The following is a 24,920-nucleotide window of genomic DNA, read 5'->3' as shown; positions in this document are numbered from 1 at the left end:
CCTGGCTTTGCGTTGGTAACTACAGCATTTTATAATACACACAATAAAAGTACAAGAGCAATAAAATTGAGTTCAGCTGCCATTTTGTTTGGCCTGTCACATTCAGTTAGTATAGTAACCTTTCTTGTATTTTTTTATTGTGGTAGCTGGGTGACACTAGTTATTGTTATCTATGGATCATTTTACCTGTCTATATGCTGCAAGAACCAAGTATGTTGGACTTTGTCCTGAGTAATGCGCCTTGGGCCAATTCCCTTTTTCATCCTTCTGACTAATAGTTACCCCATTAAAGACTATTACCACCTTCAGAGGATGTCACTGTCTAGGCAGATGTTCATTTTCATTGACCCTTGGATATGACAACAGGTAACTTTAGGTCTATGTTTTGGATACAATTGTATCTACACAACAGATTTGTAAAACTAACTAAAGACAATGAACACAAACAATTCTGACTTGACCTTTAAAGAATCAGAGATTAAAAGTCTCTTAATGCACAGTTCATTTAACACACAATTGATGGAGTACTTTGGACATTTGATAATATTCAATACTTGTTTCTGAGTAAATGTACAACCCAGAACTTGAAGTAGCAGCGCATCTTCAAAGAGTTTAGATAAAAAAAGTTTACTGCTATGGTGAATACATTTCCAATCTATTTTTTCCCTTTTATTTTGGTAAACTGCAATTTCTTTCTATATAACAATTCATTATAATAGTCTGAATGTGTCACTTAGTAAATTCACCTATATTTTCTCTTTGATTTTCCAAAGTATTTTTCTTTGTCTTTCATGTGCTGCCCTATTCCGCTTCTTTCTGCTGTCTTCTTATCTCTGCATTTTAACTTTATGTTTTCCACTCATCAACTTATCTCCGAAATGATTCAAACTGCTCTAGCTCTTTTTTCATTTACCATAGCTATAAAAATGTATCTGATTGTCTGCATCCATTGTTCTACACCTTTGTATCATTATCTCCATCTCACTCCTGTGCTGTCGTTCAGTCTATTTTCACCCTGTCGTTCCTCTCCTCCGCTGTCCCTCTCTTCATATCTCTCTCCTGTTGCCTATGAGCAAACGGCAAAGTGTGAAATAATTAGGTTTGGAAAGGTCACGGAAATTGGCGGAGGGGCTGTTGTTTCTGTAAATGCTATTTTCTAGCTCACTGCCCTGTAACTCTCTATGACTGTTGTGCTTAAGTAAAACAAACAGTGCATTTTAATCACACACACACCGATGCTTTGGAGACACTTAACTCACATTTGTGTTGTTTAATATAGAGGACAGATACAGGTTCTATTTGAGCTCAGATATATAAAAAAAAAAACCTGCCTGGAAAAGTAATAATTTTCTTCCTTTTCAATATACAAAATGATTAGAATTGTTGGACTTGGAAATGTCAAAGCCCATAGTGTAGTCTAAGACCGAAAGGGAAGATAGGGAAGAATAAGAAAACATGCTCATTGGAAATCTTCAATGTAATAACTAATTGTAATTTAATTAAAGCAAGGATTGGTAACGTCTGCCACTACAGCTGTTGTTGAACTGCTTTACATCTTTTCTTAATGAAACATGTCCCTCACATATAGCAAATACCCCAACCTCCAACAAATGACTCAATATATCCATAATTCTGCTATAGAGCTCTAAGAAAGAGCTCAACAGTACCTGTCACTCACGAGGCCGGGGGCTAAGACCACCTGTGGGCTAGCCTCACTCCATACTGCATTTGCAGATAGCATTAAACTATATGTTATGTTTAATCCGGGGCTGGGTTTTATGCCAATTTTTGGAATAAGGCTAATTTTTTTTTATTTACACTTCTCGCACAACTTACAGAAAAATTATCTCTAGGAGAGCGGAGCGATCCTGGCCCGGGGCAGTAAGGGTTAACTTACCCCTTTGCTGGGCCAGCCTCTGCAGATATGCCAATGTACAGATCACGCACCCGCGGTGGAGCCAAAAGTTCAGTTCCACTTGTAAAAATAATAATAATAATAATAATAAAATCTTTTAAAACCTTTTTCACATAAATAAAATCTTTTCATCCTGAGATGTCAATAACAGAACAGGTATTGCTGCGGCACAAGTAGTGACGGAATAATTGTTACCTAGACGTCACCATGCAATGTGGTGAGAAAGTCATTGCAAGCAATAGCCTGCAAATCTTACTGCCGGCAGTAACCCTAGTGGTGCTATTGCTGGCTGTATCCCTTTCATCATCATCATCAACATTTATATATATATATATATATATATATATATATATATATATATATAGCACCAGCAGATTCCGTAGTGCTTTACAATTGGGAACAAACAGTAATAAAACATTACAGAGTAATACATACATACGTAGCGGTAAGAAGGCCCTGCTCGCAAGCTTACAATCTATGGGACATTGGTTTAATACACAAGGGCATGTGCTACATCATATTGAATATTTGTCCAGCTAGAATGCAAAGGTTACAAAGTATTTAGTGGGCTGTATGCTCCGTTACACAACTATGTTGGTCAGAGGGTTGTTGTCTTATGTTAGCTGTGTAGAAGGTAGTAATAGGGTAACCTAGGGAGATTAAGTGGGTGGTAGAGGAATACTATAAGCTTGTCTGAAGAGGTGGGTTTTAAGAGAACGCTTGAAGGTTTGAAGACTAGAGGAAAGTCTTGTGGTACGAGGGAGTGAATTCCATTAAGTGGGTGAAGCCCGAAAAAAGTCCTGTAACCGAGAAGGAGAGGAAGTGATGAGAATAGAAGAGAGACGCAGACCTTGTGCAGAATGGAGGTGTCGAGTTGAGAGCTATTTTGAGACAAGTGAGGAGATGTATGTTGGTGTAATTTTGTTGACGGCCTTGTATGTTAGTAGAAGAATTTTATATTAGATTTTTTGAAAAACAGTCAACCAATGTAGAGACTGACAGATTGACTCAGCATATGTAAAATGATTTGCAAGAAAAATCAATCTAGCCACTGTGTGCAAAATAGATTGTAGGGGCTCGAGTCTGATTTTGGGCAGACCTGTAAGGAAGGAATTACAATAGTCGATGCAGGAGATGAGTGCATGAATTAAAGTTTTTGCAATGTCTTCTGTGTGATATGTACAAATTCTGGAAATGTTTATAGGGGTATGCAGCATGATGTAAATATAGAGTCGATGTGGGGAACAAAGGATATTTGTGAGTCAAGGATTACACCTAGGCAGCGAGCTTGCGGGTGGAATTTATGGTCATGCTGTCAACAGAAATAGAAATGTTAGGCAGTAAGCTTCTATTGTTGGTGGGAATATTATTAATTCTGTTTTTGAAAGATTGAGTTTGAGTTGGCGAGAGGACATCCAAGATGAAATGGCAGAAAGACAGTCAGTAACACGAGCCAACACAGATGGTGAGAGATCAAGAGATGATAGATTTGTAAATCATCTGCATAAAGATAATACTGAAATCCAAAGGAGCTTATTCGTTTTTGAAGAGAAGTGGTATAGATAGAGAAAAGCAGAGGACCTAGGACTGAGCCTTGTGGTACTCCAACTGATAAAGAAAGCGGAGTAGAAGTTGTTCCAGAGAAATTAACACTAAAAGAGCGATTAGATAGGTAGGATGAGAACCAGGATAGGACAGTGTCTTGAAGACCTAGGGATTGTACAGTCTGCATTAGGAGAGAGTGGTCAACAGTGTGAAATGTAGCAAAGAGATCCAGGAGAATTAGAAGAGAGTAATTAATCACCTTTAGTTTTAGCTGTGATCAAATCATTGACAACCTTGGTCAGCGTAGTCTCTGTGGAGTGTTGAGAGCAAAAGCCTGATTGAAGAGGATCCAATAGGTTGTTTTCAGAAAGGAAACGTGTGAGGCGAGTGTAGACTCAATAAGTTTGGAGGGGCATGGGAGCTGAGAGGTGGGGCGGTAATTTGATAGAGAGTTTGTGTCAGAATTTTGTTTTTTTAGAATATGAGTAATCACTGTGTGCTTGAATAGTGATGGAAAGATACAAGTAGAGAGAGATAGATTACAGATTTTAGTTAGAGTTGGAATGAGCACATGAGACAGTGACATACCAATTTGTGAGTGTATGGGATCAAGAGGACAGGAGGTAGAATAGGAAAATAAAAAGAGAGTAGAAACTTCCTCTTCATTTGTGGGATTAATTGAAGAGACCATGTCAGAGGATTCTGGGAAGGAATTAAACTGATTGCTAGTTGAGGGACATGATACCATTTCAAGTCTAATCTTATCAATCTAGTCCTTGAAATAGGAAGCAAGATTGGGCACTGATGATAGTCAGAGGGTTTGGGATGGGAGGATTGAGAAGAGATTTTAATGTGTTAAAAAGGCATTTGGGGTTAGAAGCCTGAGCATATATGAGAGATTGGAAGTATGCCTGTTTAACAGTGTCCAGAGCACTTCTGTCACGGGCACTAGGAGTCTTTGCCCAGGATATCACCAGATGATGGACTTACCAGAGTAATATAGTTGGTAATATGGTTCTCTGGTAGCAGGGTGACAACGGAACAGGAGGAACAGCAGATGGTGAGAGAATGCTCGAGGAAAGTCTATAACTAGCAGCACTGGTAATGAGTAGATGAATGTACAGGAGGAACCAGATGGACAAGGAAACGTGAGGGAAGTCAGTGGTCTGCGTATAGCAAGTTGTACCGCTGTCTATAGTGAAGGAATGGAATCCAGGTGAAGGTAGGTAACAGGGAAGTCAGTGGTCTGCGTATAGCAAGTTGTACCACTGCTATGTGAGAGGATACTTGAAACTGGTGTCACAGGGAACAGGAGTCAGTGGTCTGCATCAGAAAGTTGTACCACTGCTATATATATGTGAGGAGGGGCACGAGGAGATGAATGTACTGCAGAGTATACACGGGACACACAGAACTTGATCCCACGATGATATCCACAATACAATGATAACTGACCAGCACTGCTTAAGTATACAAAGTCACAATAACAATCCTGGCAATAGGAAACAAAGTCAATGGTAACAATAGCCTCAGTGGATAGGAGGCTCCGGAGGAGAACACAACTCAGTCCAAATGGATATGCAATACACAAGCAAAGTCAATGAGAAGTATGCATACCGCGGTTCAGGAGAGCAGGCTGTCAGAGAGACGTGCAGGGATACCTGAACGGTTGAAGGCCGGCAGGAGGAGAGACCACTGGAGGGTGGAAGCGGTGATCAGGTTGGTGCAGCGCACGGCAGGTAAACCAGAATGAACGAAGCAATACTCAGGAAGCAGTAGTAAGTGGAACTGGAAACATGAAGAACACGAGAGAGTTGAGGTGGTCTGATATCCAGTAGTAGAGATGGAAGCAGCTGAGTGCAGACACGATGAACACAGGAGAGTTGAAGTGAGCAGGAACTCTGTAGAAGCAACGGAGGCAGCGGATAGGAATCAGCTGAGTGCAGACACGATGAACACAGGAGAGTTGAAGTGGTCTGGAAACCACAATAGCATTAACAGGAAAGAGTTGAAGTGAGCAGGAACTCTGTAGAAGCAACGGAGGCAGCGGATAGGAATCAGCTGAGTGCAGACACGATGAACACAGGAGAGTTGAAGTGAGCAGGAACTCTGTAGAAGCAACGGAGGCAGCGGATAGGAATCAGCTGAGTGCAGACACGATGAACACAGGAGAGTTGAAGTGAGCAGGAACTCTGTAGAAGCAACGGAGGCAGCGGATAGGAATCAGCTGAGTGCAGACACGATGAACACAGGAGAGTTGAAGTGAGCAGGAACTCTGTAGAAGCAACGGAGGCAGCGGATAGGAATCAGCTGAGCGCAGACACGATGAACACAGGAGAGTTGAAGTGAGCAGGAACTCTGTAGAAGCAACGGAGGCAGCGGATAGGAATCAGCTGAGTGCAGACACGATGAACACAGGAGAGTTGAAGTGGTCTGGAAACCACAATAGCATTAACAGGAATCAGCTGGAGCTGAATACACGAGGAAACACAGGAACACCTTCAGAGGCTCATGGGGAATGAGACTCCAAGATCAGGCAACCAGGTAATGATCACAGGTGGTTTAAATAGGGAGGGTTGCCTGATCATCCAATCAATAAAAAGCAACAGGTACTGAAGGCTTGAAAGGGCTGCACATGCGCAGACCCTCAGGATGGCGGACGGCCACGGTTCCTGAATACACGGGAAGTGGCACTCACAGTCCGGTGAGTGACAACTTCGATTGTAGTGGTAGATAGCTGTGTATGCACTGAAATCATTAGAGGTACAAGATTTACGCCAGTGACGTTCAGCTTTACGTGAAAGTTTTTGTAGATTTCGTGTTACTTTAGTGTGCCACAGTTGACAACAAAGTTTACATGGAGTTTGAAGAGTTGCTGGAGCCACTTTATCAAGGGTAGTTGCTAGGATTTGGTGAATATAAGCTACTGCCATATCAGGGGAGGAGAATGTAGAAATTGGGGAGAGAAGGTGTTGGTCCGAGGTGGAAAATCAATAGAGTTAATATTCTTGCGGGTATGAGGAGGCTTGGAAGAGTTGACAGCAGGAAGGTTGATGAACTGGGAGTGAGCGAGTAACTAATAAGGTGATGATCCGTGAGGGGGAACGGAGTGTTAAGGAAATTAGAAACTGAGCATAGTCTAGAGAAAGACATCTCTGGACTGCTGAATAGCAGATTCAATCCACTGGGAGAGGTCAAGTGAGGAGGTTAGAGAGAGTAGTTTTGAAGCAGCATTGGAACGTGCAATACGGATGTCGAAATCACCCATGATGATGGTGGGGATGTCAGAGAATAAGAAGGGAAGGAGCCATGTAGACAAGTGTTCAAGAAATTGTTGGTAGGGTACAGGGAGGCGATAGATGACAGCAACACGCATAGAAAACGGGTTAAAAATCCTAACAGTATGTACTTCAAAAGATGTGAACGTGAGTGATGGGAAACTTGGTAGAACTGTGAATGTGCACTGTGGGGAGAGAAGTAGTCCAACCCCACCTCCTTGTCTGCCTCCAGGTCTGGGGGTGTGGGTGAAATGGAGACCACCCTGTTATAGGGCTGCAGGTGAGGCAGTGTCTGATTGTGTGAGCCATGTTTCTATTATTGCCATAAGCTTGAGGTTGGTTGAGAGGAATGTATGGAGGTAAGTTTGTTACAAACAGAGCGTGCATTCCAAAGTGCACATTTAAAGGACTTTGTAAGAGATGGGAGGCAGGTGATGTGTTTGAGGTTTGCTGGATTTCGGTAGCGTTCAGATATAAGCATGTGTGGGAAGTGTAGGGGACCTGGATTAGGTGATATATCACCAGCTACTAGAAGCAGGGAGGAAGAAAGATGAGAAAGACTATTGTAAGATGTTTTAGTTTCTGGTGACAGGGTGAGGCAGTTATAACTATTGAATTTAAATAGGAAAACAGTTCATGAGTGTTAAGTAGAGGTGAGTAAAGTAATGAAGGGGCAATGTGGACAGAGGTGTATTGTTGCAGGAATGGTGAAGGAGGATATAGTTCTAAAGATAATGCCATAAAGGGAAAGGAAGAAAATAATTTGGCAAACATTGGTATTTGGAAGGAAATATAGTGTAAAATGAAAAAAGTCCTACCACCCTAATGGGTGTTTTTGCTGGCAATAGGGCTTTTTGGCCATAGATAAATTCACCCATAGTACAGAAAGAACTATGTATTAAGTTCTTTTCCACAAATCTGACAGGTTTTCTTAAAAAACATAATTGACATATTGTCCAAATAAACATATTATCAAAAATCCGAACAGAAAAAAATATTTATTCAAAAAAAGAAATAATGAAATAATTCTCTTCTCTTAATATCTCCTGCTTTCCTGAGATAGTGACAGTGATAAGAGAACGTGACAATACTTGCACCACTGCTGAAACCGAGATTCGTAGAGCTCCTGGACTCCCCGAAGTGTAGGCATTCTCCCGGACCGTGATGTAGACGAGGCTTAATTCTGCCCAATGGTAGGTTTCTGTCCTGCCCCCGCAGTGATATGCCGTGAATGTGGGCAGGACAGAAACCAGAATGAGGAAAGGTTTAAAAGTTGGCAAATATGCTCAATAGTAGCTGAAATAATGTGTTACACATCATAGGGCATGTTATAATTCTCTTGTGGAGGTACAGTATAACAATCTACATACATAGTCATTTAGTTAGTACAACTAAAGACCAATGCTACATAATTATGTCTTTGCAATATTTACTTAATCTGTAACAAACAAATGTCCACTGTGGGGATATAAAATAATAGAATTTGTTGGTCAGCATAAAGATCCCATTTGCAGTGTAAACTTGCACATCCATGATTCATGTAGGCTAAAAGTGAATATATTTTATCATGTTTTCCTAGGAGAATAGTTTAAACTGCAAGCATATCTTTATGTTTCCAGTAGTAAAAACTATGTTAAGCAGAGGATTCTTACGTATTTAGAATTTTGAAAGGAAAGATCAGGGGGTAAATGTATTAAGCTCCGGGTTCTTCAACACCCGCGAGTTCGGCGTCTTCAGTGTTTAAATTTAAAGCGGCGCTGCCTTGTAAAGGGAAACTTCCCTTTACAAGGCAGCGCCGCTTTAAATTTAAAGTGAAATCCACTTTTGGAAGAGACCCTGCCCTCTTACCTGTCAATGGGGCAGGGCCCTTACTGTTTATTGACAATGCCCAGTCCCCGCCCCGTTCCCTCCCTGAAATTCTAGACTGTAGTAAGTGTCCTTTGTGTGCAAAGATGAATTTAACATTTGTGCATTTAGTTGAGTATGGTCCCGTTCTGGGCAAGTGCAGATCAAATTTGCGGAGTATACGGACAAAATCGTCATTTATGTTTCTTGATGAATCAGGCCCTTAATGTGCTATGATTGAAGAGCAGGCAGTAAACACAAAACATGGGATATATTTTTTTTAGATACAGTAAATTAAACTTCTGTTTTAAAAGCATTTTAAAGCTCTGATTTATTTTTTTTATTTGCAAATTGCGGTAACAGGTGCTTCATCAATAAATCAATTCCCAGAAACCCTCCCAGCAACATTAAAGTACAATTCTCCTTTCTGTATAAGTATCTATATAAATTTATTTTTAGCTTTTATTTCAGAGTGCCCTTTTGTCCATATTGCAATTTCTGCCATACGTCTGCATCTTATTTCCCTCCCTCTAGCTCCTCACAAATCCATTTATTTCTCCATTATAAATTCGCTGTGTGTCACTTCACCATTTTTCTTTAAGATTCCTTTAAATATGGCTATACAGCCTTTACGGAGAAAGCGTACCTTTCCAATCACTAAAAGAAAGAAAAAATCAGGACACCTGAGGCTTCTGCGGCAGATGGGCTGAGAATACTTCAGTCCAAGCTAAAATATATCACGAATGTTTCACATACAAACATATATTATTATTTTTTATATTTTTTTAAAAGTTGCTTTTATGTTGTACAGCGTTAAACTGTATTAAAAATGTAGAGTTGAATGCATTTATGCCCCAAACGTTAGAAGGAAACGACGCTGTCAAGAAGTCAAGAAGAATCACATTTACATGTACAGGCTCAGTCAGATACATCTAGCTCTATAACACTAGTATATGTATATGTGCCAGCTTTATGCCAGGAACAACAAGTGTAGCACTGAGAAACCATTGACATGTGGGTTGACAGCGTTAATAGTTAATACACCACTTGCATTACCCTATTTGTGCACAATATAATAATTGAAGTGTCATGTTCATAACAGTGAGTAGTGTCTGGAGCGTGCTATTAATAGTAATATTTACATATTAGAATACAAACATAAATTACAAAACTAAATTCAATTAAGTGAAATTAAATTAGATACAAACATATCATCATCAGCAATTCATATAGCACCACTAATTCCACAGCGCTGTACAGAGAACTAACATCAGTTCCTGCCGCATTGAAGCTCAAAGTGTAAATTCCCTAACATACACACAGAGAAAGAGACTAGGGTCAATTTGATAGCAGCCAATTAACCTACTAATATGTTTTTGGGATGTGGGAGAAAACCAGAGCACTCAGAGGAAACACAGACAAACATGGGGAGAACATACAAACTCTATACAGACAAGGCCATGCTCAGGAATCAAACTCATGACCCCAGTGCTGTGAGGCAGAAGTGCTAACTACGAAACCACCGTGCTGCCCATATAATCTGACATTCAACCTTAAAAATAATTTTCAATCCAAATGCAACTAAGTAATGCAAACAGATGATAGCGTCATCATATCATAGAGCAGCCTCACTAATGAATTAAGTACTATCAGCTTGAAAAGTAAATCAGTAAACATCCAATCAGAAGTGACTAATTAGTGCTGCCAATCATCATCGAGTCTGGTTGCACCAGTCCCCTTGCTCCTGCAACAAATATATGTAAGGTGTATATGCAAGTACATATAGATCTACCCGCAATTAGGTGAACATGCCCTTACTGCACTTGGACTACACTCACCTGCACCATTCATTCCCCTGTTCCGCCTTTCCAGTTGTAAGAAGTGAAAAGTGTAAAATGCAAGCAAATCTGCATATGGACGAACATACAGAAATGCGGATTTTAAGCAAATAAAATCGAGAGCCTAGTGAGCTTTACAGTAAGTACATATTATGGCAGAATCCCAAGTGAGAGCTTTGTGCCCCCTCATGTGGACACCTGTGAGCTCACCATTCGTTGGCTCCCCAATGGCTGTAACAGTTCAGTGCATCACTTGTCTCTCTTCTTAATGCTCTGCCTGGTCCAAGCTGGAAGAGCGGGTGTTAATGACCTTCCACATAAACTTTTCATTTGCATGAATGAGAAATTCATGGGTGAGGGGCGTTTATGAAACAGATGGAGTATAAGAGGAGATGAGACTTCAGTTTGGGACCAGTACAACTATCACTGACCCTGAGTACAACTGTTACCTATATTCTTCCCTGAAATCTGTGTGATGACAGGGAGGTACTTGCCTATCTCAATAAAAGTTAAGACCTCCTGGGACGCCCTCCCTTTATTAGGAACTCCAGTGTTATTTCCAGCTGTGTTCTCAATTGTTGTCCTGCAGCATTGCTTTAGGTTATGTTGAGTTAACAAATGTATCTATATCCCTAAAAGAGAAACCTGGAGAGCCACTACCACCTAGCCCAACACTGAGCCCTGTTGTTCTAAGAGCAATAGGTACTGAAGGCTTGTATGCCAGATATTGGACTTGTGTGCCTTAGTGGTTGGCTACCTTCAAATGCTACGCATATTGGAGACCTGAAGGTGCCCAAAAGTATAGCCAAAAGATAAATTAAAAGGCGGACAGTGCTATTATTTTGGCCTTTTGTTTGCCATATTTGTGTCTATTGTACTTGGTTGCAAAGCAGAGCCAGTTATGGCAGGAGGTCCCAGAGAACATTTGGAATGGTATTTCCAAGTGGTCCAGACAAGGAAATAAGAGACACCAACCAATACACAGATGTTAATTGAATGCTTTGTGAAAAATGTTACATCTATGGGAGAACACACCAAAAGATGTATGAATGAGATACAATGAGAGGTTGTCCCACCACAATACAGCGGTATTTGACACTGTAGGCAAAAAGCTGAGGGTACAGCTGAGTACACGTGTGGGGTGCTGGTTGAACAGGCTGTAGCATGTAATGTAGTACATGGATGTGTAGGTACTGTTAGAACAGCATGTAGCATGCAATAAGATACACAAATGTGTTGTTACAGTTTCAACAGCACGTAGCATGCAATAAGATATACAGAGGTGTTGGAACTGGTTAAACACTGTGTAACGTGTAATGAGGTACGTGGATGCATTGGCTCTGTCTGAGCAACACTTAGGGCTAGATTTACTAAGCTGCGAGTTTGAAAAAGTGGGGATGTTGCCTATAGCAACCAATCAGATTCTAGCTGTCATTTTGTAGAAGGTACTAAATAAATGAAAGCTAGAATCTGATTGGTTGCTATAGGCAACAACCCCACTTTTTCAAACTCGCAGCTTAGTAAATCTAGCCCTTAGCGTGCAATAAGGTGCACAGATGTTTTGGCATTGGTTGAACAGTGCATAGCATGTAATGAGGTACACAGAGATGTTGGCACTGTTAAGGCAGTAAACCAATGGATGCAATGAAGTATATCGCAGTGATCCTGTAGAACAGAGACAGACAGACAGACAGCAAGTATAGCGGGTTACACACACACACACAGATGACAATAACTAGCAGGTGGAATTGGCACAACCAAGTACACTGACATGGAGTTTAAGTCCCCCACCGGACTTCACCAGGGATCCTCTCAAGAGGATATGGACTTCGCTCAGTGAGGACCCAAATCGTGGCCCAGTGTAGTTGGTTCCCTCCATGAAATCGTGAGTTCTTTGCTGGTATGAGGACTCTGCCGAAAACACCTTAGATCAAAATTTAGGTATGAGTATGCTGCTGTCAGGGACACTGGACATAGGAGTATAAGAAATGCAAAGGGTTGCTTTAGTTCTTAGCATTGTCCTGGAGCGGAAGTAATGCTATTGGACACAACTGATACTCAAGCACTGAGGAGGACACTGAGCAGGTTCTTATAGTGCCTGGCTGATTGGTGAATCCTTGCATGTGTCATCAGTGCTGAAGGTTATGTCATCTCTAGTCTCAGGCTGAGCCCATCTGGGTTCTGTAAATGATTCTAATTTAGAAGGCCAGCAATCAGTGGATTTCTAAGACTGTTGGCACTAACATGCCCTCCCAGTACCCAGCACGCATTAACGTAGTAACTGGGCCATGCTTACAAGGTAATACCCAGGAGGAGTCTGGGACTTGAAGCGGACAGGACAGACTGTGCTTTATGCCTACCGCCGGGCTGATAAGAAACAACAGTGTGAAGATTTGGACTTAGCTTTTCAAGAGATTCTACCAAGCCTTGTGCAGTACGTGTGTACTTGTTTATGCACACAGTCAGCGTTCCCACACATCACACATATACTTATGTTTCAGTTTTGGAAATCATAGTCACGAAGGACCGCTGGAATACAATATATACCACATGTGTCCAGTATGATGATAGTCCTCAAGAAGGAGGCCTGTGTAACTGCTTAGTCACGACAGCCCAGTGAATGGTGAGTGACCATTTACAAAATGTTCATCTCATTCTGCAGTTTGTCGCAAAATTTCACACAGTTCACTGTCAGAATTTGGTGTACCCCAACCGCAACACATAGCAGAATGAATCGTCTGACTACAAGGTCAGAAAAATACTAACTCACAAATACAGTGCGTAATGCCATAATCTTTGTTAACGTTTACAGATGCATTACACTGTGGAATTAAATGTTGTACTTACTTGAAAATAGTAGGAAATAAGCTATAAATATCAACAATGTGGAGCCAAAATATACTTGGCATACTCAGTAGTAAAGTATTTGTTTTGCTAGATCAGTTCAAAATAAATAAAGATACAGGCCAACACAATCTGCAATATAAATTGAACAACCTGGCATAAAAAAAGTTAATGAATTTTGTCTAATGGAACTTTATTTATAGCGACAACATTTGTAAGAAGATTATGACTGGGCATACTGATGGAGGAGAGTTCATTGCAGTGAAGTTTGCAACACGAGAGAATCCTAATGTCCTAAGTATTTTAACTGTGACTAGCACAGGATATTTGACTTTATTTAAAAAATGATTCCATGCTATTGCATGCTGTTCACTGCAATAATTTGCTTTATTTTCATCAACTTTGTCAACTCTACTGTAACCCCTTTTTTACTGGGTTGGTGTATGGTAGCTACAATGTTCCTGTGTGAAGACCCTTTAGTGGCCTGATATGATTACCATGGGCAGTCATTAGACCTGGCTAGCTGGTGGGTATGGCACAATAAAAGATCAGAGGGCCCTCCCAAATACTCGAGTGTTTAGTACAGGTTTACCTCAGTGTAGATATAGGTGGTGGATCGTGTTGGTGCTGAGCAAATAGTAAGGTTGGTCGCCGGACAATACTTAAAAGAATGTTACAATTTGCAGCGGGGCTAACCCTCTGCGACTCACCAGCCGTTTCCTGGCCGTCATCATGCCGACCGGGACGTCACGTCCGCTGACGTCGTCCTGACCATCTCCTAGGCAACGGTCCGGAAGCAACCTAGTTGAAATGCCGCGTCACAGTAATTGACAGTGCAAGGTTTTGTATATATTTCAATAGCCATTAGGGACTTGTTTAATTTAGTTATTAATTAGGTGGCTGCTGGTATCAGGATTCGCCCCTAGGCTCCCATTGGTAAATTCCTGTATGTTTAGCCTCCCTGCCAGTTATAGTGTCCAGTTTTTCTGTTAGTTTGCTTGTTCCTGTTTGTTTTGCTGATATCTTTGGATTGATTCCCTCTATATGACCCTGTGCTTGATTTCCTGGATTTTGGACTGTTAGCTTTTTGCCGTGACCTCTGCTTTGTTATTTGGACTCCCATTTGCCCTGACCTTTTGCCTGTACCTCACCACGTTACCTGCTTCGGGCCCTAGACCACGGCCTGTTCCTGACCACACTTTGCTTGTTATCCCTCGCGCTGTGCTACTATCATAAGCTTGTACTACACTGAGTGTAAGACCTGGGGCCATCTGCGTAGCTGTGAGCGCAACAAGCTCTATGGGAAAAACTCATGATAGTAGCCATTAGCCATAACAGATGAAGCAAGAAATAATTTTATTTTCACTTCTCTTCCTACATGATAAGCTTAGCGGTTTCCAAGACATAAGTGTTCTAATTACCAATTCCTCCAGCACATACTTCTAGCAGATGTAAATTGCTATGTACACTCCTCACACTCCAATACAGTCTTAGTTACATCAATTGCAGCACAGTAAATGACATTTCTATGCCAACTGTTGCCGGGTAGAATGGTTCCACAACCTGTCCAGACACTTTACCTCACACATGCAAGCACACAATGGACTGGATTTCAGAGCTTCTAGCACGACATCCCCCCAAAAGGGACTCTCTCCTCCTTGTATCAAGAACTCTCCTCTGTCAGTGCACACCATCCCTTAAACCAAGTACCCTCTTTCTCAGTGTTGATGACAGCACTCCCTTCTATAGGGCTTTCTCCAGCCAAATATACATATAACGTCCAGGGACTCTGTTACTTTCATACATCCCTTGCTCAAGGGACTCATAAACACAACCATCCTGGAACTGTCTATACCCTTTCCACTGAAGAAGAATATCAGACTTCTAGTGATTTAAAACATGTCCCTCATTCAGGGTAGTGTTATACTCGGCTCAGCCATGCTGCCTACTTGGAGCAACCCCCACTCCCTATGGGAACACTTCCCAGAGCAAAAGCACTTGATGGGGCACTCCATGGGTTCTTCATCAATGGGACACCCCCTCTCCCCCATTCTCCATGAAATGGTGCTCTCATGGCAGAATCCATGAACTCATGCCTTCTGTTGCTTCTTCTGGGGTAACCTGAAGGTTGGCATCCCCTTGCTAGGCCCTCTTTTAGGTCCTTGATACAATATATGGTACTCCCTATGTGTGTACTCTTTCCCCTAAACAGTAACTTAACCTCATGATCTCCTGCCACACATCCACCTTCTATTGTTCCATCATGAGCTTCTAAGGATTGACACCTCGCGACAAGTACCACACACCCCTCTTACTGGGTACCAGAACTCTGAAGGCCTGGTGCTTCCCCAATCATTTCACCCTTTGTTCCTTATGGTGCCACCAGAAATCTGCTCCCAGGGAATTCCAGGGGCCCCCAGCTAAGATGATACTCCCCACCAGACATGGAAAACCAGAGCCTTAAATAGACTTTGGACTTGCATAATCACGCATACCCTGCACTTTTGCTGTGCTAAGCTGCGTCCCCTTACAGAAACGGAACTGCCCAGCTTCCCTCCTGGTGAGCTCATCTGCCATCACCAGGGTGTTTGTTTTACAATATTAAACACTAGTGGCCATTACTCTTGCACCCATTCTAACACTCTCTAACTCCCCCTTTAGCTAGCTAATATTCTCAGGATTTGTGGGTGTTCGTGTAAATAGGCCCCAGCACATACAAACGTAAACACTTTGTATGACACAAATATGGTGGTGCAACACATATCACAGTTGTGAAGAAGAATTGGCATCAGGCCATCTCCCAAATTAAACACTCGCCTCTATTTACCCCACAGCATAGTACTTTAGTTGCAATAATAAAAGAATAATGTGTTTATCCTAATTATTCTCCAGTACACTAGTGTTGAACTACAAACACCAGCATGCCTTGGCATCCAGGGACCGCTGGAAAATGTAATTCCCCAAAACTACCTAATAGTAAAAAAAAAACATACACTCAAATAGTTTTATTGAAAATAACCACAATTTTCTTTTTAGCCATCTCCTAAATTCATAAGGAATCTTCTATATTTGGTCCTAAATGTATCCAATTGTACTATAAATAAAAAGCAATAAGACAACACAGAGACTGGCTACTTTCCATTTTACACTAGTAAAAATGCATTTAAAAATGCTTAACAAAAGGTGATTGACCCACTGGTGTTTTAGATGCATTTTAATTATTTTATAAGCTCATATCATTTACAAATGCGTTAGATTTATGTTTGATGTCAGTTTTAGCTACATTTGTATGCTTTACAATGAAATGTGGAAATGGAACATGTAGTGTTCTGAAAAACACTATTGATAGGCAATGCAACACACGTAAAAACACCAATTGTTATGTAACCTAGGAATTGGGCATGTACCATAAATGTGTACTGTTGGTAGTGTATGATTAATTGGAAGGTGGAGGAAAAGTATATTTACAGACAACTTTAAACAGATATACTGAATACGTTGATCCACAATATGATAATCCTAATGAAAAAGTCACAGAGAGGAACAGGAAACATAATTCTCATTTTAGCATGAGAAAACATAAAAAATTTTTACAAGAGAATCTAGATTTTCAGTAGCAGCATGCATATGATACAATGCTCCCAGTTGTGTTATCAGATATAAAAATGTAATTTATCCGGAGCAGCGAGCTGTATTTGTTTTGCTAATTAATGCCTGTTCCTGTGAAGACATGGAGCCATTAGACTGACAAGAAATATGCAAAAAGAGATAAAAAAAAATGAAAAGAAAGAAAATGCATATAGATTAACTGCTGCTGCTAGAGAGATTTAAAGGTTTTCGGCAAACACAAATGTTGAGATAGTGGGAACACCACATTGTTTTCATTTTTATTTGTATTATTCTCAGCTGTAAATCCAAGTGCACAAAAGAGCTATTAGAATTAGAGATGCATTAAACCCCAGAAATTCTATTTGCTGTCATTCACCTAAATTAAAAAATCACCCAGACTAAAATTTGCAAATTGCACCAAATTTTAAGAATTTAAGTTTACACAAGTAAATTTGCCGGTTCGAATTAGGTGATCCTCATTTGTCTGACCTAGATTTTGTTCCAGGCATATTAAGATACCTCCCAACATTTGGGTAGGCAGCCTCGGGACAGGAGGCATGACCACATCATGGTGGGTAGTGGCCACATCATGATGGGGCATGGTCACACCCCCAGAGGTATATCTAGTGATTTGAAGCACTAGGATGCCCCTCCCTTCCAATCATCATCATAGCTGTGCGCAGAGCAGATCGGCATTGAGCAGACAATACTTACCAACTTTCCCATTGATCTGGACAATTGTTCCTATTGGGATTGGGAGATGGACCCCACAAACTGTGACTTTCCTACCTAAATCAAGACGGTTGGGAGGTATGTATGCATTTCTAAAGAACTTTTAAAATCAATATTTTAAACTACTGTATAATTGTAGCAATTCAATTTACACATTCTATTTAAAGTACTTAGGACCTGAGTCATTGAGGAACGTATTTGCCGATTTTGAGCGTATTGTACGCAAAACCAGTCTGCATATGCCCAGAAGCAGCCCATACGCCAGAAAGCGCAACCATGTCTGCTCCGTCTTCGTACGCAGAGGACACTTACTACAGTCTACAGCCTCGGGGAGGGAACGACGTGGGGAAGGGTCATTTTAGTCAATGTACAGTACAAAGCTGGAGCGCATGCAGCCATGTCCGAATGCAGCTCTGGACGTCTAAGAGATACGGCTGAAAATTAAGTAACTTTTACACCAGTTATAGGGCTAGTCTAAGTCCTGAGTCTTGGTTAGTATCGTATGCATGCAATAACATGTGTCTGCATTTAGAAGCAAATATAAAAATGCCTATTATGTACAGTAGACATTAAGGATAGCCTAGTAAATGTTTTTTCCAAGGGAAATAAATAAATAATATAAAACTTGTTTTTAAACTTTCCATGTATAATCATAAATCTATAAATTACTTTATTATTGACAGGTAACATTAATTGCTTTATATTTTTTTTCTATGTGTTCTTTTGAGATTTTATTTTCCACATAGGTATTGTACGTATCCTGCAGTATCTGGTCTAGTAGAGCGGAGCAGTAGAGCAGAGTAAATCTACACGTATCTTTAGAACTGTTCCTTGTTGACTTCGTAAGTATGCAGGGTTGATTTATGAGCAGTTTAAAACAAACGCATGACACGATCAGTATGCATGGCCCTTAATGTTCTTTGTTTCTTGAACTGAATTTATAAAAACAATGACTGTCCAAAATCATACAATTAGTGAAATTTCTAGAACAAGGACAGAGGAATTCTCACAGTGATCAATCTGAGTTAGCCACAACACAGTAGGTAAAACAAGAATTACCAGTAGTAGCTATTTTAATTGTGGAACACCAAATAAAGATGACTGTATGAATTTCAGCTGTTGTAAACTTGTGCTGCAGCTGTGCCTATTCTGACAGTATGAAATTGCAGCATGCATTGTAAACAGTTTGACAGAGAGTCTGACTAACAACTTAAAAGTGCATAAACCTCAAATACCCATTAACAAGTTTGTGAAAGACAATTACTAAATGCATCAGGTCAGAGCAATTTTTACTGTGATCCACAAGTGTTTTAAAAATGACTAGCCACTGGAAAATTAATTACCAGGAGTTAGCAATGTTAACCATTGATACAGCCATACCAAGCTCTACCATACAGCAGTGCAGACTGAATTGGGCATTGACATCCCAGCTCAAATTATAGACTATATATTCAATGAACTTTGAATTTATAACACAAATCAAAATGCCCATTGTGCAGCCTGGCGAAGGAAAAGCAGAAATGCTGGAAATGTTGCCACAACTTTGCTCATTTCTATATTTCAGTATAGAGGAAAGAAGATCCAGAGGTAAGATGCCATCACAGAGAAAGGTGTAAGACTTGGGAGCAGTGGAATATGATGATAAAGAAAGGAGTCTTCTGCAAATACTTTCAAAAGTTGTCTTAGCTCAGTAATTTAATATGATGTAATTGCATTTTAGTGTTAATAAGTACATGAGTGAGTTCTAAGGATGACAAATGAACACAATATGACGTATTGTAAAAAAAAACAGCAAGTAAACATTTATAATACGAGTTAATAAATGCTAAAGAAGTAAATAAATAAAAGCAAAAAAAAAACAAAATAGGAAAGAAAAAGTAAGAACAGCAAGAGTAACATTTAAAGGGTAAATACAGTGCTTAAGTGTGAGGGGCTTAATGTCAAGTGTCTAAATTTTAGGAAAGATGACACGATGTATAAATCAGAAACCCCTGAATAGACATTACTGCCAAGTAGCCAATAATAAATGAAAACATAATATACCACTGACAATAATAGATGAAGAAGAAAAAAAAGCTGAGAAAGTGGATAAGTTAAAACCATTAAAACCACTGGCCATAAAATACTGGCTGATTTCAGTCTTTTTTTTTCCTGCTTTCCTTAGAAAATAGAGAAAAAAGTTTGTTCCCTGTAACTTGATTTTCTTCTGAAATGCAATTTGCTACTCAGTTTTTCTCCGTGGCTCGAGCTGCCTTCATTTTTCACCTCTCTATTCGATTAGAAAGATAAAATAAAGGGAGTTTTTTCCCCCAGCTCCCTCCCACGGAAAAATTCTCAATCAGCTCAGCTTCGCAGGATTGCTGTTGGGGTCATTTATTCCTCATTATTTCAGTTCCCTCATCTAGGGCCTCCAGCAGGGAAGAGGACCCACAGCAGTGCCCTGTCAGTGCCTAGTAAAGCCATTGTGGTAAATATTATAATTTCATCTTGCATAACGCTGACACTGTGTGCTTCAGAATTCATGATCTAGACGAGCACAGAAGAGTGATAGAGGAGTTGTCTATGTCAGACAGTCAATTCTAGACTTTGCTTACAGCATGAAAGTGGAAAGAAGTTTCTCTGCAAACTTGGTATATATCTCATTTCTTGTAAATAAAAATGACTAAACAGAGATTATTATGTCTGGAGTCAGTTTGTTATCTGATGGACAAAATGTGACATTGGATCCATATTGGGAAAATAAATAAAATTTGATGGTACAAACTAAATTACAGATACACACAGTCTGCATTTTTATGTGTCTTTGTCTATTTTGGGCAGGAGGGGGGGGTTCAGGGAGGCGTGTTGTTTTTAATCATTTTATAAGACTTATTAATAGCAATATCTTTGTCCCATGTAGTCTTGAAGTTCTCTTAATTTTAAAAAGACTACCCTGCCGGTCTCTATTAATATCTTTGATATATTTGGATGTTTCTATCTTGTCTTCTCTGTTGTCTTCTCAGGTTGACAACCATTGGAAAACTGTATGATGAACACACTTTGCATTAACTAGACTAAAAACAATATGAGCTTAATGCCTTGTGCAAAGGCGGCTCTAGCTGGGCTTTACTTTTATTGACATTGCCCAGGCACCTGATCTTGTCACACAATACCTGAGGGTCTTAAAATAATACGTTTTTCATTGTATGGGGTCACTAATGTAGGTTCTGTGTTGTATTGGTTCACCAGAATAAGTCATCATTGCACTGAGTTTACCAGGTCAGGGTTCTGCACTGTACTGAGGTCACCACCTAGGGTTTCTGCATTGTACTGAGATCACCAGGTCCGGGTTCTGCATTGTATTGAGGTAACCAGGTCAGGGTTCTGCATTGTATTGAGGTAACCAGGTCAGGGGTCTGCCTTACTTAAATTGGTAAAAGTATATGTCTAAAATAATGTGAATTTCTTCTGTTACCCTCTCTATGAGGTTTTGCCTGTTCCATTTTGCTAGTAAATTGTTGCAATATAATTGATAGCTCTGAAGAATTCCTAGGTGATATGTATGTTTTCATTCAGACTATGGGAAATGGTTCTTGTCCCTAGGTGCTTATTGATTTTAACTACACAGTTTTCATTACTGGAATTTTGTTGCATGCAGAGGTGCATTTGAGAACACAATCACCCTGCATCAGTTTGACAGGAACCTCCAATCACTACAGCTGGGCTGCTGCTTCCCGCTTACCTCCACCCCCTCCCCAAATCATGACACTGCTCCTGTCACATGTAGATCTCACCCGCACTAACAAAATAACACTAATGGACAGGTCAATCCCCCCACAAGATCAGAACACTTGTTTCCTGAAGTTCTCCTGAAGAGATGTGTGCCAGTGTGAACATTTTGATACTGGTTGCTCTATGGACAAGCAGGTTACGACTGAGTGCAAAAAGGTGCTGGGATCATAGTCAAATGCACCTTAAAAATGACTGAAGAAAAACTGAAACTGAACACAAATAAATTTACAATTTCTTCTTGTATCATACAGTATAACATGAGATGCATCCCAAACACAGATGCAACAGTCATCAGCATCAACAAGTAAACAGATGCAATTTTATGCCAACCACAGATTTTAAAATTACATAATGGTACACACTTTGGTACACCTTCCCCAATATTGCTTACATTAGTCCAAACAATATTCGCTGTAAAATTAAGGTAGTTTCCCCCCTTTGTTTTGGGGTCATAATATAGACCATTTTCTGCTTTTCAATCATAAAAGTTCAAAATAAGGTAAAAAAGCAATTTTTGCAAACTGTGTGAAAGGAGTAAAGGCCACGGTAGGTAAAATCATTATTCTAACAATTAAAGTCTTTTCATTCATTGAAAGTTTCAAAATGTTTCACATTATTATTTTATGGTTTACCTTTTGAACTATATGCCAACTTTTTGAATGCCTATTAGACTAATTAATGGATACTCCTGAAATCTTAATGGACTCAAAGAGCAAAAATCACCATTTTCACATTTCATTTTTTTAAATTAATTTAGTGTTATACAACAACATTTAAACAAATGTAAAACATTTTGGTTAGAGTACTATTTAATGGTGACATTTTATTATATCTCCTGGTTAGCTCAGTGGTAATGATATTAACGGTGCCGATAACACTGACAATGACTTCATAGAAAAAAAAATATATCCGAATGTGACTTCACCAACATTAAAAAAATCCAGACTTACCTCTTTAATGAAAAGAGAACTATCCGACTGTGTTCTCAAAGATCCCAATCAGAAGTAATAACGGCACTGCGTTTTTACGTCATTGAAAATAGCGACCGTGTTATTTCCACTTTTAAAGTGGCAATGCTGACTGTCATGTAGTCTAAGTGTTACTGTTAGGTTAGTGTTAGAGTTAGTGTTAGGGATCGGGTTAGGGTTAGGGTAGGGTTAGGGTTAGGCATCGGGTTAGGGATCGGGTTAGGGATCGGGTTCGTCAGCCGGAATTTAAAAACTTCTAATATGACCATGTCGCCATTTTCAATTACATAAAAACACAGTGCAGTTATTACTTCTGATCGGGATATTTGAGAACACAGTCGGATAAAGAGGTAAGTCTGGATTTTTTTAATGTCGGTGAAGTCACGTTCGGGCATATTTTGTCTATGAAGTCATTGTCAAGTGTTATCAGCACCGATAATTAGTACCCCACTCGGTTAGCTTCCTGGCCAAACTGGTTTCTTATTTCAAGTGCATGTCTTTGATTTCTAACATCTGCCTTCTAATTGTTGGGAAAGGGAGTCCTCAAAATTGTAGCCCTCTCTTTAGCAATGTCATGTAGGACGCATAACACCTTTAGGACAAAATTAATATGAGAAGGACTAATTTGCACGATATTACAGAGGACTCTCCATTTATAAGAATATATGCTCCACCAAACTATGTGCACGGCATGGTCAGTAACTGAAGGCCTTTCTAGGAAAAAAAACTTTTATAGGTATATCGCTTTATTACATTTGGGGGTAAATGTATGAAGGTCAGATTTTTTCAGCGTTTTAAAGTCACGGCAAATCACTGGTGATAACCCGCGATTTTAGTCAAAAATTCCTCAAATGTATTAAGCTGAGATTTTTGCCCTGATCTTCAAAATTGCTAGTCAGCTCTGGCGCTTTGCTGCAATGTAAAACACTCCTGTGTTAGCTAACTCTCCTGTGTTGTAGCAGCGAGTTGTAAAAACCCATCACTGTTACACTGTTCTGCAATACACCCGGAGGTCCCGGCAGCTGTAAAAAGTGTTAAAAATAGATAAAAGTTTTTTTTAAAAAAAGTGTGGGGTCCCCCCCTCTATTTAGTCTTAACCCTAGTCCTGCAAGCCTACTGCTGGTTCCATGAAAATCGGGGAAAATTTTTGAGTGGGGTCGGTTTTCACGGAACCAGCACTAGGCAAACCAGCCTGGGTTGGTGGCACTATAGCAGGGGGACACATGGCAGGAGTCCCCCTGCCATAATGACTAACCAACCCCAGGCTGTTCAGCGCTGGGCTGGATTCCCTAGGGAGTTGGGTCCGCCCAAAAAAACGAGCGCCCCCCTTCCCCCAGGGACACCCAGCCCAGTGCTGATAGCACTAGGGCTCTTCCTACACCTCTGGGTGGTGGGTATAGGGTAATAACGGCGAATAATGTATAAAAAACAAACAGACGCCATTTTGTTTTGTGGAACTACAAGTCTCAGCCAGCCCGGGTGCCATAAATAGTGTGGGCATGCTGCTACTTGTATAACTACAAGCACCAGCATACCCATGGCGGCCAGGGCATGTTGGCACTTGGAGAACCACAAGTGCCAACATGCCCTGACACCCACGGCTAGCTGAGACCTGTAGTTCCACAAACCAAAATGTTAACAAAATCACAGCTCCCTCATTACAACCACTAACATTTTTTAAAAATAATAAACCCACAATAAATAAACACCCTCATTTACACCACATATTTTTATTAAAAATAATAAATCCCCAATATACTCCATTGAAGTTTTCTTCTGTTGTCAGCAGCTTTCAATCCAAAAATGACTGTCACCAAAGTCCAAATTAAATTTGTATCCAAAGTCCGGATTGACCATGTCCAAAATAAATTTGTAATTCCCAAAGTCCATGCTTCTAATGTCAACAAAGTATTTTTATCCAAAAGTCCATGCTTGAAATCTCTTCAATTCTTCTTGGGCCCAAAGCCCCCCTTGTTAATTGAAGTCTTCAGCCAGGAGGGCCCCTTGTTGATAGAAGTCTTCTTGCCTTCAGCCAGGAGGGCTCCATATTGTAACATCCCTGATTCTTTAGTTTTGATTGAAGAAAAACAAAAAAAGTGCTGGACCGCCGCAAACAGCTTCTACCAGCTAGAAGCTCTGGTACGCAATGAGCTTAGCTCTTTCGCGAGGTCTATTTATAGCATAAGGGGATTGTCCCACGACCGTGAGAAACTGGTGTTTTTACATGAAATCTCAGGTTCATACATCTGTGAGTTTCAACTCTCCCGAGAAAATCGCTGGATTTGCAAAATCGCACCTTGATACATTTACCCCCTGGTGTTAAACCGAATGCCTTGTTGGGCACAAACAAATGAAGATATGGTTCTCTTCCTTCCACAATTGAATTTGGGTATGGAATGTTGCACTTTCCTTGCATTATTTTGCAAACTATTGCCTGAGTCACCTAACCTGCCGTAGGCCATCACATTGGTGACAATAAAATTATAAAGACAATTGTCAACAATTGCTATTAAAACAATTGAACCATTTTTCTGTAGGTGTTGAACCACTAGATGGTACCTGTTTCCAGACATGC

Source organism: Mixophyes fleayi, chromosome 4, assembly GCF_038048845.1.
Source record: "Mixophyes fleayi isolate aMixFle1 chromosome 4, aMixFle1.hap1, whole genome shotgun sequence".
NCBI lineage: Eukaryota > Metazoa > Chordata > Amphibia > Anura > Limnodynastidae > Mixophyes > Mixophyes fleayi.
The sequence above is the reverse complement of the archived record's forward strand: the minus strand, read 5'-3'. Positions refer to the sequence as shown.